Genomic DNA, 15,262 nt, shown 5'->3' on the forward strand with positions numbered 1-15,262 from the left:
CATCTCCACTCATTAACCCCCATCCCCACATTAACCCCCTTCCCCACATTAAGCCCCATATCCACTCATTAACCCCCATCCCCACATTAACCCCCATCTCCACTCATGAACACCCCCCCATCTCCCATCTTTGGTGGTTCTTCAGCTCCACAGAGGAGCACACTTACCACCAGCGTTTGCTCTGGGCGCCGGGAGTGACGTCAGCAGCGTGATCACATGACCTGATCACGCTGCTGACGTCGCTCTGACCTGGTGGTCAGAGCTTCAATTGTACTGGCGTCTGTATAGACGCCAGTACAATTGCTGCCTGGGAGTCGGCGCAGTCTCCAATGAAGGAAACCACCATTGCTCCCACTAGCCAGTTTCCTACTCCACACTGATGAGGGGCAATACCCCGAAACAGCTGTCTGTGGATGGATACCATGTTTTGGCATAGGTGGTTTCCTTCATTGGAGACTGCCCTTCCCGTGGTTGTTCCTTCCCGGTGAAAAACCTGGCTAGTTACTGCCTGCGTTGAGAAACATGTGATGGTGTCTCCGCGGCTTATATATTTGCATGTTTTACATATTTCCCATAAGGGATGGGAGCAGTGCTCTAGAATCACTGCGTTGAGAAACACGTGATGGTGTCTCCGCAGTGTCGGATGTTGATCTCCATGAGGTCATTCATCCTCCTCTTTTCATGGTCTGTTACTAGGCATTGCTCCCACTAGCCAGTTTCCTACTCCACACTGATGAGGGGCAATACCCCGAAACAGCTGTCTGTGGATGGATACCATGTTTTGGCATAGGTGGTTTCCTTCATTGGAGACTGCCCTTCCCGTGGTTGTTCCTTCCCGGTGAAAGACCTGGCTAGTTACTGCCTGCGTTGAGAAACATGTGATGGTGTCTCCGCGGCTTATATATTTGCATGTTTTACATATTTCCCATAAGGGATGGGAGCAGTGCTCTAGAATCACTGCGTTGAGAAACAGGTGATGGTGTCTCCGCAGTGTCGGATGTTGATCTCCATGAGGTCATTCATCCTCCTCTAGTCTGTGTGATGGGTGGCCCCTCTTTGCCTGGTTTATGTGGTGGGCCGCTCTCTGCCTGGTCTGTGTGATGGGCCCCCCTCTGCCTGGTCTGTGTGGTGGGCCGCTCTCTGCCTGGTCTTCTGTGTAGTGGGCCGGGCCCCCTCCACCGGGCCATGTAGTGGGCCCCCTCTGCCAGGGCCTTGTAGTGTGCCCCCCCCTACTTGGGCTGTGTAGTGGCCCCCCTCTGCCTGGGCTGTGTAGTGTGTCCCCCTCTGCTTGGGTCATGTATTGGCCCCCCTCTACCGGGCCATGTAGTGGGCCCCCCTCTGCCAGGGCCTTGTAGTGGGTCCCTCTCTGCCTGGGCTGTGTAGTGGCCCCCTCTGGTATCATGTCGATGTAGTAAGCTCCGTTCTGGTATCATGTCGATGTAGTAAGCTCCGTTCTGGTATCATGTCGATGTAGTAAGCTCCGTTCTGGTATCATGTCGATGTTGTAAGCTCCGTTCTGGTACCATGTCGATGTAGTAAGCTCCGTTCTGGTATCATGTCGATGTAGTAAGCTCCGTTCTGGTATCATGTCGATGTAGTAAGTTCCGTTCTGGTATCATGTCTATGTTGTAAGCTCCGTTCTGGTATCACGTCGATGTAGTAAGCTCCGTTCTGGTATCATGTCGATGTAGTAAGCTCCGTTCTGGTATCACGTCGATGTAGTAAGCTCCGTTCTGGTATCATGTCTATGTTGTAAGCTCCGTTCTGGTATCATGTCGATGTAGTAAGCTCCGTTCTGGTATCATGTCGATGTAGTAAGCTCCGTTCTGGTATCATGTCGATGTAGTAAGTTCCGTTCTGGTATCATGTCTATGTTGTAAGCTCTGTTCTGGTATCACGTCGATGTAGTAAGCTCCGTTCTGGTATCATGTCGATGTAGTAAGCTCCGTTCTGGTATCACGTCGATGTAGTAAGCTCCGTTCTGGTATCATGTCTATGTTGTAAGCTCCGTTCTGGTATCATGTCGATGTAGTAAGCTCCGTTCTGGTATCATGTCGATGTAGTAAGCTCCGTTCTGGTATCATGTCGATGTAGTAAGCTCCGTTCTGGTATCATGTCGATGTAGTAACCTCCGTTCAAAATATATATAAAATATAATGATTATTAGACAATGTAACCAGTGGGATGATTTCCCGCTGGTTATATTACACAGTGGGGATTGGCATTTTTAAAAATGCCGATATTTCTCCCCATAGACTTCTATTGATATCGGAAATCGGAATTCCGATTTCCGATATTTTACTTTAGACCCTCAAATACCAGTTAAAAAAGACCAGCCAATTATTTCCCATTATTCTCATAATTGGAAATAATCGCTCATCACTAGTCAGCAGATAAAATTTAATATATTATTTTATTTATAGAGCAATGTCTTCTAAACAACCCTATGTTTCTGAAGAAAAATCAGAAGAAGCAGTCCCTAAAAATACCCATGGTGTAATTCCGCGGTCTCAAAGCCTAAATGTTGAGTTGTACATTACTGTAGGTGGGTGCCTAAAATTAATTCCCTTGGTGGGCCCTAGACACCCCAGTCCGACCCTGCTAGTGTATATATCCTGTAATATTATACTTTTCAAAAAAGGCATCCAGACCCTTCTTAAATTTTATTAGGGAATCACTCATTACAACATCATATGGCAGAGAGTTCCATAGTCTCTCTGCTCTTACAGTAAAGAATCCGCGTTTGTGAGTTTGCTTAAACCTTCTTTCCTCCAGACGTAGAGGATGCCCCCTTTGTCCCCGTCACAGGTCTAAGAGTAAAAAGATCATTAGAAAGGTCTTTGTACTGTCCCCGCATATATTTATACATTGTAATAAGATCACCCCTAAGCCTTCGATTTTCCAAACTAAATAACCCCAGGTGTAATAACCTGTCTTGGTATTGCAGACCCCCTAGTTCCCTAATAACCTTGGTCTCTCTTCTCTGCACCCGCTCCAGTTCAGTTCTGTCTTTCTTATACACTGGAGACCAGAACTGTATGCAGTATTCTAAGTGTGGTCGCACTAGTGACTTATATAGGGGTACAATTATGTTCTCCTCATGAGCATCTATGCCTCTTTTAAGGTCCTATTTAGGATGCTAATAAACGTCTCCCATTTTCTTTGTGTATTTTTATGTCTCAGGATATCGTCCCAGTTAATTGCAGGTCATCTCTCATCCGTTGGAAATTTGCCTTCCTGAAGTTTAGTGTCCATGTAACACCTCTACTACACATCTTATTAAAGGATACATGAAAACTTATTATTTTGTGATGACTATTACCCAAGTTACCCTCAACCCTTACATTTGATATGCGGTCTGGCCTGTTGGTTAATATTAGGTCTAGCAGTGCCCCCCCTCTTGTTGGGTCCTGATCCAGTTGTGAAAGGTAATTGTCTCTCATAGTTGTCAAAAACCTATTACCTTTGCTGGAACTGCAGGTTTTGGTTCCCCAATGTATTTCAGGGTAGTTGAAGTCCCCCATAATAATGACTTCTCCTTGAGTCGCAGCTTCATCTATTTGCTTGATGAGGATATTCTCTGTTGCTTCCATTATTTTTGGAGACTTATAACAAACCCCTATCAGTAATTTATTATTTCCCCCCCCTCCCCTTATCTCTACCCACAGGGACTCTACATTTTCATTAGATTTATATATATTATCACGAAGGATGGGTTTTAAGGATGATTTTACATATAAACACACGCTTCCCCCTCGCTTATTTGTTCGGTCATTTCTGAACAGACTATAGCCCTGTATATTAACCGCCCAGTCATGGCTCTCGTCCAGCCATGTCTCAGATATCCCCACCATGTCAATATTATGTTCAAACAACATTAACTCCAATTCCTCCATCTTGTTGGCGAGGCTTCTGGCATTAGTATACATGCACTTTATGTATCTCTCTGCACCTCTATTCTTTCTTAAATTATTAACTGTTCTAACCCCACCCCCCATGCCCCCCCCCACCCCCAATTTCATTATTTGTGCCCAGGTCTCTATCTGCACTGTCTTCCCCTCCTATTAAAGGAATACCATTCCCCCCGTCCCTAGTTTAAACACTCCTCCAACCTTCTAGCCATTTTCTCCCCAGCACAGTTGCACCCATTGAGGTGCAGCCCGTCCCTAGCGTAGAACCTGTAGCCAACTGAGAAGTAATACCTCCCTTGGAAACTCCCTGAATCCAAAGTCACTGAATCACAAGTCACACACTTACCACAGTTCGCACTTACGCTCAGGTCACACTCAGCTCGTTCACACTCGCTCAGGCAGAAGATTTAAAAGATTTTTTTTTTCTAACTTTTACCAGCACACCACCCTGCTGCTCAATGCGCTTTCAAAAGTGTAGCAAATAATCTCGGGAAAGAAAGGTAACACTCTAAAAACTGCCACTGACTTTGCTGATTCTTATACAGCAGTGGTCTCCAACCTTTCTGACCTTGTGTCATTCCGGCGCCGGCCATCACGCCGGTGCCCGCTCCTGCTGCCTCTGCCACAATCGTCCGCCAGCCCTCCGCTTACCGCTCCCGGCGCCGCGCTGCGACTCCTGCCGCCCAGGGGATCCAGCGTGGGCTCTCTCCTTCCTCCTGCTCTAGCTCCGGGCATGCGCCTTAGGCCGCGGGCGCGCACTCCCATCCCCTCTTAACCCCTTCAGCACCTTCCATAGGAGTGATCTCCAATCGGGAGCCGGCACGGGGTATATCAGGCGGCTCCTCCTTCTTGGAGGCGTCTGGCCCCGTCCTGTTGCTCCAGTCACCTGTCGCTCCTGACTCCAGTCACTCTTGACTCTACTCGCTCCTGTCACCTGACGCTCCTGAATCCAGTTGACCCTGATTCCTGTCACTCCTGACCCCAGTCGCTCCTGACTCCAGTCACTCTTGACTCTACTCGCTCCTGTCACCTGACGCTCCTGACTCCCGTCACTCCTGACCCCCAGCCTAGTTGTCTCATCCGCACTTGAGCCGCCCCTCTTGGTATCAGCTGTCGTGATATTCGACTCCTTCTGGCCTGCTCCCAACGATCCCTGTATAGGGGTCGGCACCACCTGGCCAGCTCGCTCCAGGGACTTGGGTCCCGTGACCCAGAGGGTCCACTCTTGCTACTCCTCACACCTGGAGAGCTGCATTCAGGTTAGAGAGAAGGTCGCAAGTCACATTCAGCACTGAGAGAGGGTCACGAGCCACATCCAGCTCCCACCCCCTTCAAAGTAGAGTCAACCAAAGCCCCCATTACAGGTATAATGATAACCAAAGCTTTTCCACAGAAATCACTCCAAAGACATACACCGTGTTAGGCATCGGATCCCTGGCACTGCACAGCGAGAATCCAGAGCCAGACATCCTGCGGTCTCTCATTCTCCTCCGACCGCTCAGACTCCTGCTCAGCAATCACGGCGAGCCAGGCATTCCCCTCAGACTCGTTCTGTGAGCCTGGATGTTGCTGCCACCTCTGGTGCAGCAATGGTAGCGCAACATGCTTTGCAGGGAACTGCTCCAGAGGCTAAGTCCTCATGCCGTGCTACTGGGCATGCCCGCAACTTGTCCTCTCAGTGGAGAGCAGGGGTCACATGTGCAGGTCCTATGTCGGATCTGATTGGTCCTTCCCAAAGTACTGGAAGGTCCCGGAAGCGCATGGCTATAAAAAGCCCACATGGCGGCTCGGCCATGCGCTAGTGTAGCATATTATTCTTTGTGTGTATGGTGATGGATGTATGGACTGGTGTCTGATTCATTATGAAACCCCTACCCTCTGATATTACGAGTGGTGACCGAGTGTGAATAGTCAGCTCCAGGGTTGTGGCAAGCTACACGACACTTGCTCCACACCTACACTAGCGTCCGTCGGCGCCCGGTCCTCGGCGCCGACGCTTGCGGCTTCTCTCTGCCGCTGCGCTGTAGTAACAGCAACTATTAGTGTTCGCGGCTGCGACGCCACACGCAGGCCTCTGTGACACTAACAGGGCCTGTGCCTTTGCTTTAGTGTTCTCCAAGCGACTCTGTGCTTGTACGGAGTCGCCCTTAGCGTTCGGGTGACGTTAACCCGAGCGCAGTCCCGCACCTACTAGGTGCATCTGCCATTGTTCAGCAGCAGTCTTGTCACCTACCGCACGGTGGACCCCGGGCGGCGAACGCACCTACTATTATTTATATTTGGTGCGTTCCGCCGACCCTAACATTACACTAGCGCCAGGGTCTGGCTGGCAATGGCAGACGTGCAGCAGCTGCAGCGCTACATTCGGCAGCTGGAGAGCAGGTTGGCGGCTATTGAGAGCACCAACTTAGCTGCGAATGCTGCGCTAGCTGCTGCTCAGACAGTCGCTGAGGCTGTCTCACGTGCGCCCACACTTTTGCCCTTGCCGACAATGTCTCGCCTCCCGCTCCCCGATAAGTTTTCGGGTGATAGTGCCTCCTGTAGGGGATTCGTTAGTCAGTGCTCCATTCAGCTGGAGTTGCTGGCTGCACGGTTTCCTACAGAGCGGGCTAAGGTGGGATTTATTGTCTCCCTGTTGTCTGGCCGGGCATTACAGTGGGCCACACCATTGTGGGAACGTGATGATCCCGTGGTACAGGGAGCTGCTCAGTTCCTCGCGGCTCTGAAGCAAGTCTTCTTGGGACCACGGGTCACACACGATACGGCTCTCCAACTGTTATCCTTAACACAAGGGTCACTTTCGGTTAGCCATCATGCTGTCCAGTTTTGGACACTGGCTGCCGAGTTAAGGTGGCCGGACAAAATGTTGGTCCCGGTGTTTTGGAGAGGCCTGGCTGAGCACATAAAAGATGCTCTAGCTACTAGGGAAATTCCCACAATTCTGGAGGAGTTGATCGCCGTTTCCACCCGCATTGATCTCCGCTTCACGGAGCGTGGGTTGGAACGAGCGCAATCCAGACGTAGGGTTAATTTGGCTCCCACCTTTACTGAGCCGCTGATATATCCCGCACATGAGCTCCCTTCCTCTGAGCCTATGGAGGTGTCTCGCACCGGCACTAAGTCGCGTCCGATGCGAAGCTCTGTGCGCTGTTATCAGTGCCGACAGTTTGGCCACTCGGCTGGCACATGCCCTCAGCGGCCGAAAAGACGACCACGTTCAGTGGCCGTAGGTGGTGGTCAATCCAAGGTGGGACCCTTTTCACCCAAACCGGTGTTCCGGGGTACGTTAGATAGTGGGTCCTCCACCTGGGAGGCAGAGGTCACCCTGGATTCCGGGGCCGAGGGGAACTTTATGTCCTCGACTTTTGCCCAGAGACACGCTATCCCTCTGGTGTTACTCTCCCAACCTCTGACCATTAGGGTGGTAAATTGGGCACCGTTACCGTCTCAGGTGACCCATCAGACAGCCCCACTCGGACTCTCTATTTCTCCCTCACATCAGGAGACTCTGTCCCTGCTTATTATGCCCAATGTCATCGATCAGGTGCTCCTCGGAGTTCCCTGGTTTCGTTGCCACTCCCCTCATATTGACTGGGCTTCGGGGAGGATACTGGGCTGGGGCAAGGACTGTGAGGGAAGGTGCCTGAGGGGCAGTGTTCAGGTGGCTTCCACTGAAGTGCCTGCGGGTCTCTCCGCGCTCCCCAAACCCTACCACCAGTACGCGGACGTCTTCTCTAAGAAGTCTGCGGAGACGCTCCCGCCGCACCGTTCCTATGATTGCCCGATTGATCTCCTGCCAGGCACAGAGCCTCCCCGAGGCTGTGTTTACCCCTTATCACTCCCTGAGACGGAGGCTATGTCCCAATATATCCGGGAGAACCTGGCTAGGGGTTTCATCAGAAAATCTGTGTCACCGGCTGGTGCAGGGTTCTTCTTCGTACAGAAGAAGAACGGAGAGTTACGCCCCTGCATTGACTACCGAGGTCTCAATGCTATCACGGTTAAAAACAAATACCCCCTACCATTGATCTCGGAGTTATTTGATAGGTTGTGGGGGGCCCAGATCTTTACTAAATTAGATCTGCGGGGTGCATACAACCTGATCCGCATTCGCGAAGGAGACGAATGGAAGACAGCTTTTAATACCAGGGATGGCCATTACGAATACCTGGTTATGCCCTTTGGCCTTTGTAATGCGCCAGCTGTCTTCCAAGATTTTGTCAACGACGTCTTCCGCGACATGCTCTCTACCTCGGTGGTGGTCTATCTGGATGACATACTCATCTTTTCGCCAGATTTGACTACCCACCGGAGAGACGTCTGCAGGGTCTTCGACCGTCTGCGGGCGAACTCGCTATTTGCCAAGCTGGAGAAGTGCCAGTTTGAGCAGGAGTCCTTGCCGTTCCTGGGCTATATCATCTCGGCCCAGGGGCTGGCCATGGATCCTGCCAAACTACAAGCGGTAATGGACTGGCAGGAACCCCATTCCCTCAAAGCGGTGCAGCGCTTTTTGGGGTTCGTGAATTACTACCGCCAGTTCATACCACACTTTTCCACACTGGTGGCTCCTTTGGTTGCTCTCACCAAGAAAGGAGCTAACCCCAATGCTTGGTCAGAACATGTCTCCAAGGCCTTCTCGGCTATAAAATCACATTTTGCTGGCGCTCCCATATTACATCGTCCCGATGTGGATAAGCCGTTTATCCTTGAGGTAGACGCTTCTTCCGTCGGTGCAGGAGCAGTCCTTTATCAAAAGGATGCTCAAGGTCGGAAGCATCCCTGCTTCTTCTATTCCAAGACCTTCTCACCGGCGGAGAAAAATTACTCCATCGGCGACAGGGAGCTGCTAGCCATGAAGTTGGCTTTTTCTGAGTGGAGACATCTCCTGGAGGGAGCCCGGTTTCCCTTTCAGGTATATACGGACCATAAAAACCTGGTCTATCTACAGACGGCCCAACGCCTGAATTCCCGTCAGGCCAGGTGGTCGCTCTTCTTTTCCCGATTCCGCTTCACCCTCCACTACCTCTCTGGAGAGAAGAACGTCCGTGCGGATGCTCTCTCACGTTCAGTGGTCTCAGCGGAAGAAGGAGAAGCTGAGCCTCGGTTAATTCTCCCGCCGGAGAGTTTTACGACCGTGGCTACAGTTGCTCTCGAGTCGGTACCACCGGGCAAGACCTTGGTGCCTCCTCAGCTACGGCCGGAGGTCCTCGCCTGGGCACATGCCTCCAGGGTGGGTGGCCATTTTGGTAATAAACGGACCGCCGAACTCCTGGCAAGGTCATATTGGTGGCCACATATGGCTCGAGATGTCAAGGAATACGTGCAAGCGAGCACGTGTGTTTCGTGTGCTCGGAACAGACCCTCTAGACAGAGGCCGGCGGGGCTGCTGTTTCCCCTACCAGTGGTGGATAGACCTTGGGAGATGGTTGGCATGGATTTCATAGTTGGCCTCCCCAAGTCTGGTGGCAGTACGGTCATCTGTGTGGTCACCGACCATTTTTCCAAAATGATGCATCTGGTGCCACTCGCACGCCTGCCTTCCGCTCGAGGTCTGGCCACCTTGTTCATTAAGCACGTATTCCATTTACATGGCATGCCGGACAAAATCGTGAGTGACCGCGGTCCCCAGTTTGCGTCTCGGTTTTGGAGGGAGCTCTGCAGTTTACTCAGCATCGAGCTAAATCTATCCTCTGCATACCATCCCGAGACGAATGGCTTGGTCGAGAGAGCCAATCAGACCTTGGTCACCTATTTACGGCATTTTGTCTCTGCCAGGCAGGATGACTGGGCATCCTTGCTACCTTGGGCTGAATTTGCCCTAAACAATGCGGTGGCTGATTCCACTGGTCAGACGCCCTTTCTCCTAAACTATGGTCAACATCCACGCGCCCCTGTCCTGATGCCAGTGTCCTCCACCGACTCCAGGGTGGCAGACTGGGCAGTGGAGGCCCGGGACATTTGGGATCGCACTCAGGATGCTATCCAGGCATCTAAAGAAAGGATGAGGGCGTCCGCCGACATGCATCGGTGGCCCGCGCCAAGCTTCTCCCCTGGCGACATAGTATGGCTCTCCACCCGAAACATTAAACTGCGGGTCAAGTCTCCCAAGTTCGCACCGCGATACATTGGACCATTCAAGGTCCTCGAGCGACTTAGCTCGGTATTCTACCGCCTGGCTCTTCCTCCACATTTGGCCATTTCGGACGTGTTCCATGTGTCCCTCCTCAAACCAGTTCACATGGTCCGGTTTTCTGAGTCATCTGCCGGGTCATCAGACTTATCGTCTGATGAGTTTGAGGTTAATGCCATCGTGGGGCGCAGGTTTGCCCGTGGCAAAAAATTTTATTTGGTGGACTGGAAGGGTCATGGGCCCGAGGCTCGGACCTGGTGGAAAACATTCATGCACCGCTCCTGATCGCGGCCTTTGAGCGCAGTGAGGCTCGGGGGGGGGGGCCTAGGAGGGGGGTTGATGTTAGGCGTCGGATTCCTGGCACTGCTCAGCGGGAATCCAGAGCCAGACATCCTGCGGTCTCTCATTCTCCTCCGACCGCTCAGACTCCTGCTCAGCAATCACGGCGAGCCAGGCATTCCCCTCAGACTCGTTCTGTGAGCCTGGATGTTGCTGCCACCTCTGGTGCAGCAATGGTAGCGCAACCTGCTTTGCAGGGAACTGCTCCAGAGGCTAAGTCCTCGTGCCGTGCTACTGGGCATGCCCGCAACTTGTCCTCTCAGTGGAGAGCAGGGGTCACATGTGCAGGTCCTATGTCGGATCTGATTGGTCCTTCCCAAAGTACTGGAAGGTCCCGGAAGCGCATGGCTATAAAAAGCCCACATGGCGGCTCGGCCATGCGCTAGTGTAGCATATTATTCTTTGTGTGTATAGTGATGGATGTATGGACTGGTGTCTGACTCATTATGAAACCCCTACCCTCTGATATTACGAGTGGTGACCGAGTGTGAATAGTCAGCTCCAGGGTTGTGGCAAGCTACACGCCACTTGCTTCACACCTACACTAGCGTCCGTCGGCGCCCGGTCCTCGGCGCCGACGCTTGCGGCTTCTCTCTGCCACTGCGCTGTAGTAACAGCAACTATTGGTGTTTGCGGCTGCGACGCCACACGCAGGCCTCTGTGACGCTAACAGGGCCTGTGCCTTTGCTTTAGTGTTCTCCAAGCGACTCTGTGTTTGTACGGAGTCGCCCTTAGCGTTCGGGTGACGTTAACCCGAGCGCAGTCCCGCACCTACTAGGTGCATCTGCCATTGTTCAGCAGCAGTCTTGTCACCTACCGCACGGTGGACCCCGGGCGGCGAACGCACCTACTATTATTTATATTTGGTGCGTTCCGCCGACCCTAACACACTGAGATCCAGGGATTCCCACAATCCCCTTTCAGTATTCTCCCATCAAGGACTCCCAACACACTGTCACATCCTTAAAGAGGTAGTACCATCCTCCAGTGTACCATACCTAAAACATCTCTAAACCCCTAAGACCAGTATATGTGCATCCAGATCTGCACTTCTGTACAGGGCTACTTACATAATTCACCATTTTGAGATGTGCTCCTCATACCTGTTTGCTAGACCTGGACCTAATGCACCAAGCTGGCAGACAGTCGCGAGCCACAATTCATGGGACCGCGAGCCACATGTGGCTCCCGAGCTACAGGTTGGGGACCCCTGCTATACAGACTAGAGATCCTGAACCCGCAGTTCTTAGTGGTTCCTGTGTGAGCTGAGATAGCCCTAACCACAGATTAGACAATGGCAGCTGGGACCTAAAAAAACGTCGAGCGCTATACGATCCTCCTAAAGAAACAGAAGGCAGAGCAAAATTAAAATAACTTACAGAAGGGTAGTGTGCTGAGATAGAAAGAGATCCCAGAGTAAGTAAAACAAACCACAAAATACAAAATAAAGGATTGAGTCCACACTGTTAGAGAATATGCCACCTACTTCCTACAAAGAAACAGAAGATAGATGCAGGGTAAAGAACATAAACAGCAGAGAGATGAACCCTAGCTGGTCTTTCACTGCCCGGCTTCAACTACAGAAGTATGGCTGGACAACCAAATGAGACTATCACCAGCAGGAAATACCAGCAGGGGGAAAGTATATAAAGCTGCACCTGAAAGGTGATAGGGCAGACAAATGAGTAAATGAAAACACCTAAATCAAACTGACCTTAAAGGATAGGGAAAAAAAGGAAACAAAAGCTGCACAGGAAGTGTAGTAAAAACTGTTTCAACATTGCACAATATAATGGTTGTACTCACCAGACAAAGGCGAAATGAGGCATAAAAATGGATCCCACAGAAATCCCAAGGAGACGGACCGCAGCTCAACCAGCTGAGCTCACGGAAAGCTTCAGATGACCGTGGTGAAAGCAATTGGGTCGCCCTCCCAGGGCTGTGGGTTACCGGGCCGGTATCAGCGGGATGTGTCACAGCAGCAGTGACCCGGTCCGTGGCCCTGGGCGCCCAAGTAATAGGGAGATTGAATAGTGGAATGTAGTTAATTGAATGAATAGTTTGTGACGCCACCTGTGGTGTTCGGCAAGGGAGGTGTTAAGCCGACGCTGCACGCAGATCCTCTGGTACTGATGGTATGGTGCAGCAAAGATGTAAAAGCTCCCCACAGGTGAAGCTGTAGTCCCAGGGCAGTGTAGATGTGGTTGGCACGGGGAAGTAGCGGTGCCGGAAGGGTAGGAAGCAGACAAAGACACAGCGGGGTGCAGTTTCTGTAACTTTACTTGATAAATGCAGTCCAGGGCCCTGGTTACAGATGGTACAGGAGCAGGCTAGCCTGGAAGCACCTCAGGGATCTCTCTCAGCAGATGGGCTGTGCAGTCTCCTTCCTAGAGCTTACTTGAGAGATCTCCAGTACCGAGTTACACTGAAGTTCCTCCTGACAGTTGTTCCCAAGAACTCTACTTGTACGGCAGACAGCTGTAGCCTGTTTCGGGGACTCCTTGCTCCTAAGTCCCGGCTCACTATCAATGTTGCTGTTGTGCCCCCAAATCTTGGATGGGAGTAGGGCATTTACAGCCTCCTACTCCACTGGTGTCTGTTGTAGGACCATTAGTATCCATACAACCGTGGAGACCAGGCTCCAGATCATGCGCTCTCGATGGAGATAAGCCTTTCCTCCTTGCTCGATCTCCGCGCTTCTTCCCCACATCTGCACACTTCACCCTCCACAGACTAACTACTCACTCCTTCCCCTTGGCCCTTAGAGAGCACTCCTCCCCTCAATTCCGGTTCAGAGTTCCCCCTGCTGGCCTGGAGTGGAACTGTGTTGCATGAATAGATTAACTGCGAGAGAGACCCTTCATTGCTTCCAAGCCTGGCATTACCCTCCCTGGAGAAAGGCAAAGCCACTGTGGCGGCCATACTCCTGGGGGCGCCTTACAATCAGTAATCAAAGAAACATCCAGATAATTGTCAGCGCTTCCGTCAAAAGATTCTCGTGAATACCAAATATAATAATTTTATAATCATATAAAGTGGATGTGGTAGACGTTTATAAATTACAGTATATATATTTTAAAAACCTGAAGAAGACTCCGTGATTTTGGCGTCAAAACACATTGTTTTATTCTGCATTTTCTAAATAAATTATTATATTTCATATTCACGAGAATCTTGTGACGGAATCGCCGACAATTATCTGGATGTTTCTTTGGTAAATGAAAACACCTGTTACCGTAAAGAAATTGAAGCAAGGATAACAGAAACTAAACACCTGGAGAAAAGGTGAATCTACTGTGGCTCATAGGACCAAGAATCCGACCACAAAGCACACAATCAAGTGTTCATGTTTCATCCCTGCTGGCATCACTGCATGGCTTCCCTTCTCCCATCAGGCTGATACATCGACTTACTCACCACTCCGGGCCATGCTGTGAGTTTTACCCTCTGCCTGCTCCATGCTGTGTCCTCTGCTTGCTATGTGCATACTTCCTGGCTGTATGCTTAGGGCAGCGGCGCCTGCCCTTCCTGATTCTTAAAGGGACAGTGTGCGCATTCCTATTGTGCCCCCAGCCTATTGCCAAGAGGCACCAGGTACTTAAGGCATCTCCAAAATGGGAAAATGCCTGAGCAACATTTTCACTCAGTCTATAATCAACTACTGAGTTGGCAGGTTCCTGTTCTGTTTCTGTCACCCTGGGGGCTGTATGCCCAGGTCTGTAGCTGTATCCTACCTGTCTTGTTTCTGCAACCCAGGGGGGGGGCGCTGTATACCCAGGCCTAAATCCTTTATCCTGAACTTGTTCCAATGTCTGACCTTGTCTGAACTAAGTCCTGAGTGGAACAGGCTGCCACGAGAAGTGGTGAGTTCTCCTTCAATGGAAGTCTTCAAAGAGAGGCTGGACAGACATCTAACTGGGATGATTTAGCGAATCCTGCTTTGAGCAGGGGGTTGGACCAGATGGCCCAGGAGGTCCCTTCCAACTCTACGATTCTATGATTCTATGATCTATGATTCTATGATTCCTATACCTGAACCTGTTTGTATCCTTGTCAGTAGCCTTCCCCACCCTGCTGTGTCTATCCTTGTTCCTTCTACTTTAACTCGCAATACCTGTACCAGCACCTGTCTCTATCCGGTTGTCGCTGCACAATGTTAGTGCCCCTTGTGTACACTTGGTACTTCACTGTAAGCACTTGTGGCCCTGCTCTGCTCCCACTCCACACCAGTGGCCTTGCTCTGCTCTCTCTCCGCACCAGCGGCCTTGCTCTACTCCCTCTCCACACCAGTGGCCCTGCTCTGCTCCCTCTTCACACCAGTGGCCCTGCTCTGCTCCCTCTTCACACCAGCGGCCCTGCTCTGCTCCCTCTTCACACCAGCGGCCCTGCTCCCTCTCCGCACCAGCGGCCCTGCTCTGCTCCCTCCGCACCAGCGGCCCTGCTCTGCTCCCTCTCCGCACCAGCGGCCCTGCTCTGCTCCCTCTCTTTAGCAGCGGTCCTGTTCTGCTCCCTCTCCGCACCAACAGCCCCTTGTTTGTCCAGTCTGAACTGGGTGCTACCCATCTCCCCACATCCCACTCATACCTACCTGTGTCCTAGTCCTACCAGAAACTGTCTCCAGTCTGTACTCGTTCCTACCTGTTCTTGTATCCCACTCATACCTGCCAGTGTTCCTGCCGTTCCCACAACAGTTCCTGTTCCTCCAGTCCGCACTGTGCCCGCCTGCACATCATTCGTGCCCGCCTGCACATCATTCGTGCCCGCCAGTACTTACCAGTCTGAACATCAGCTACCTCCAGTCCCCCTGTGGGATCAGCTGCTACAGCCAGACACTGACCTGGAGAGGCACGTGGCAGCTACATGCAGCACAAGCCTGACCTCA

Source organism: Dendrobates tinctorius, unplaced genomic scaffold (genome assembly GCF_039654945.1).
Source record: "Dendrobates tinctorius isolate UK_male_01 unplaced genomic scaffold, ASM3965494v1 ptg000156l, whole genome shotgun sequence".
Taxonomy (NCBI): domain Eukaryota; kingdom Metazoa; phylum Chordata; class Amphibia; order Anura; family Dendrobatidae; genus Dendrobates; species Dendrobates tinctorius.